Genomic DNA, 4,202 nt, shown 5'->3' on the forward strand with positions numbered 1-4,202 from the left:
AAAAGAAGAGAGATGCCGAAACCACGCTAAGTAACATGATACGTGTAGCGTGGTCGCGCCGTAACATGATACGTGTAGCGTGGTCGCACCACGTCATGTCGCGTAGCGTGGTCGCGCCGTAACATGATACGTGTAGCGTGGTCGCGCCACGTCATGTCGCGTAGCGTGGTCGCGCTGTAACATGATACGTGTAGCGTGGTCGCGCCACGTCATGTCACGTAGCGTGCTCGCGCCGTAACATGATACGTGTAGCGTGGTCACAACCACGTCATGTCACGTAGCGTGGTCGCGTCGTAACCTGATACGTGTAGCGTGGTCGGGCCACGTCATGTCGCGTAGCGTGGTCACACTACGCTGTAACATGCTACGCGACATGACGTGGCGCGACCACGCTACACGTATCATGTTACAGCGTGACCACGCTACGTGACATGACGTGGTGCGACCGGCGCGACCACGGTAACATGATACTGCGACCACGCTACACCTACACGACATGACGTGGGGCGCGACCACGGTAACATGATACGTGTAGCGTGGTCACGCCGTAACATGATACGTGTAGCGTGGTCGCACCACGTCATGTCGCGTGGCGTGGTCACGCTGTAACATGATACGTGTAGCGTGGTTGCACCACGTCATGTCGCGTAGCGTGGTCGCGTCGTAACATGATACGTGTAGCGTGGTCACGCCACATCATGTCGCGTAGCGTGGTCGCATCACGCCATGTCGCGTAGCATGGTTGCGCCTTGTCATGTCGCGTAGCATGGTCGCGCCACATCATGTCGCGTAGCATGGTCACGCCACGTCATGTCGCATAGCGTGCTCGCGCCGTAACATGATACTTGTAGCGTGGTCGCGTCCTGTAACCTTATACGCGTAGCGTGGTCGCGCCATAACATGATACGTGTAGCGTGGTCGCACGCCGTAAAATGATACGTGTAGAGTGGTCGCACACTGTAACATGATACGCATAGCGTGGTCGCGCCATAACATGATACGTGTAGCGTGGTCGCGCGCCGTAACATTATACGTGTAGCGTGGTCGCGCCATAACATGATACGTGTAGCATGGTCGCGCCATAACATGATACGGGTAGCATGGTCGCACGCTGTAACATGATACTGTAGCCCTAGTATTCTGTAGTTACTTTATCTCATCGGTCGGTGATCGTAGCCATTCATGATCGAAGAGGTTGTGTAGATTATATATGATATAGACGTCTTTATTGGAATGCATATATGTTGCATCGTACATGAGCCGCCCCGTTCGCCCAATGCCACCACCCTTATATGCGGCCGCGCTTGTTGTCCGACCTCACGACCTGTCCAGCTTCGCCGGGGCTGGCTTCCGCACTCCCGGGCACGTCGCTGCGTTAGCTGCAGGTTATGATAAGTCCTTTATTACTTCCCTTATTACCCAATGCTGCGTCGAGCACACCGACTCTGATCGTCATCTCCTCATATATTTCACGCTGACTTGTCGTCAACGCCACCCGTTTATTATCGCCTCTATCTAGTCGTAATTAATACACGCGACTTATTACGACGTTGCATCATCTTCCGTGCTTGTGTCGCAAATAACAATTTCGTCACCAAATTTCACCCTGCCATATTCAAGTCGATTAAACCGGTAATTTAATCGGCTTGTCAGTCTCCTGACTGAATACAATTAGACATTTATAAACCAAACACCATGTAAACGTAACTATTATAGAATAGTGACAATGCTGTATCATAGCGTCCTATCCGAGTCGAGCATTGGGCTTCGTTAAGTTCGATCGACTCGCCCGCTGGTGATCATTACTTAACCGTCCCCTATAAGAAATTAGTCAGATGCTGCGGCCTTCATCATTGTGCTGCTCTCCCTGGCGTCCTCCACGTTGGTGTGTGGTTTGTCCATCCCACTGCGTCCAACGGTTGGTACCTGGAGCGTTTAGAACTGCAGCCGGTGAAGTTGTTATGACTTTATAAGATGCTCCTTGCGGGACTCATTATTATCGTTATGTCGTTATTATCGGTGTAGTGCCTTCTGCACTCAGCATGTCAACTATATAGCTATCTCTACACGGAATATAAGTCCTTAACTATAAGCACTTTTCCATACATATATGTAGACTAAATTCTACGGATCCTTTACGTTACAACGTATATACCGCTTTATACTATTAAACAAATATATGAGAATATACACTCGCGGTTAAACATACATACAATTCCCAATACCACTCTTGTATGCTACCCCTTACCACGCGTGCTTATCTCTACGTGTGTGCCGAGCGCACCTATTCGCGTGACTCTCAACGGCTGAGTTTACATCATTGGATACACAGACAACAATAACACGTGCAATTCTCTAGGCTTGTGAAACAAATATATGTCGGCATTGAATCGTTCGAAAATTTGTTGCGTATTGTTAGCCTTGAAATATCATAATATGCACTTTGGATATAACGTGAATACAATAGGCGGTGAGGCTGACTTTGTATGAGGATGAATGGGTGGATAACGGAATTTAGAATAACTTTCTGTGTATTTTGGGTAGTCCTTTCGACTCTCACAGTCCTGCAATTAAAACACATCATCTCTCCCGTCACTACCCGTTCCGGTACACGACGGCGCGAGATCGGCGGCTAAAATCTGCTCATCCAGTTTGTGAGTCTGGGAATAGCAGGTTCCCGATACATCCCTCCCTCATCGTGGGGAATACCCAGTGATTAGAAGGGCGAATCCCCCGCCGCTACTTCAATCGTCTACGACCGCTACAATCGTCCACTTACTACTCACCGCATGCGCTCCCCCGCGGCGCATTCTGCTGCTCTGCTATTTCACTGTTACACGGAGCTGCCTACTTCGTTCAAACACAGTTCTTTAGAAACAACCTTCCTCTTGGACTAGCTTGTACCGTTTAAAGTTAAGCCGCAGATTCGCCTCTCTCAGGTGAATCTCTAAGTTCTGCTAATCGGAGTAAGTCTTCAAGTTCCCAATTCTCACTACTAACGCTGTCCGTTTCATCATCCGCTCCGCGAACCGTTTTAGCGTGTCTAGGGAGTATATCCCGTGTTCTCGCAGTGTCTTGCGCGCCAACCTTATCTTCCTGCATCTTCCAAGCATCAGACACCTGCAAGCAAGGTCGCAGACTATCAGCGTGTGCCCTATATGTACGGGGTTGTCCTTGACGCTTAATGTGAAAAACTAATGGAGACACCTGCTCCACAATCGTAAAATATGGACGCCAAGCCGAATGAAATTTGGCGGTCTGATTCGGTCCTAGTACTGGGCTGTGCCAATACACTGCATCACCCACTGCCAACTTCTGATCTTTAGCTCTTTTATTATAAAGTAGCTTATTTCGTGCTCTTGCAGCACGTGTGTTCTCCTAAATTTGTGACCATGCACTATGTAACCTCTCTGTTGCCTGTGCAACTGGATCATCTGCATACTGAATTCTCCGTGGTTTGAGAATCACATCTAGTGGCATATTCACTTCTCTGCCATGCATTAAAAAGTAAGGTGTGAACTGGGAAGTGTCATGTGCTGCTGTACGGTATGCAAACAGAACTCCGCCCAGCTGTTTGTCCCATTCTGCATGCTCCTGGCCTAGATAACATGCCAAAAGAGAATTTAACGTTCTGTGGAAGCGTTCAACAACCCCATTAGATGCTGGGTGAAAGGGGGCTGTCGTTACGTGTTTAATTCCCATCGCTTGTGTAGGCTTTTTCATTAATGCATTACAAGATTCCATGCCATTATCTGTCAAAAACATCTCAGGGCACCCATGCCTTGGAATGAACTTGTTGACAATGACGGCTGCCACCGTAGCGGCTGTCTTATCAGGAATCCCATAGCCTTCCGGCCAAGACGAATATTTCAAAGTTATATCGAATTCTGAAAGTAAACACGCCCAACGCTGTAACTTCGCATTGCGTAATGACTTTGCCTCTAGAAGGTAACGGAGTGGGTGATGGTCAGAATGCACTTCGACCTTTGACCCTGTTATTAAATGTTTAAAGGGACAGTAGCCTCTAGGATTTTACTGCTTACAACTGTACTTACTGTATAACAAATTGTCTATACCTACACATATTTGTTACCAGATACCTAATTTAATTGTTATAATTAATTACACATCAACGCTACAAAATTTGAATGGCGCCATGACACTCGCGACCGTGCTTCCACCCCGAAAAAGTTGCGTATTTG

General features: G+C 48.1%; 1 protein-coding gene across 1 annotated transcript in view; it reads left to right on the top strand.

Annotated features, from left to right (window-relative positions):
* LOC106806118 (rho guanine nucleotide exchange factor 28-like) overlaps positions 1-4,202 on the top strand; it is a 165,404-nt gene that overhangs the window by 782 nt on the left and 160,420 nt on the right. The gene's annotated exons all lie outside the window — the stretch shown is intronic.

The sequence above is a fragment of the Priapulus caudatus genome, unplaced genomic scaffold (genome assembly GCF_000485595.1).
Source record: "Priapulus caudatus unplaced genomic scaffold, Priapulus_caudatus-5.0.1 Scaffold143, whole genome shotgun sequence".
Taxonomy (NCBI): Eukaryota; Metazoa; Priapulida; class Priapulimorpha; order Priapulimorphida; family Priapulidae; genus Priapulus; species Priapulus caudatus.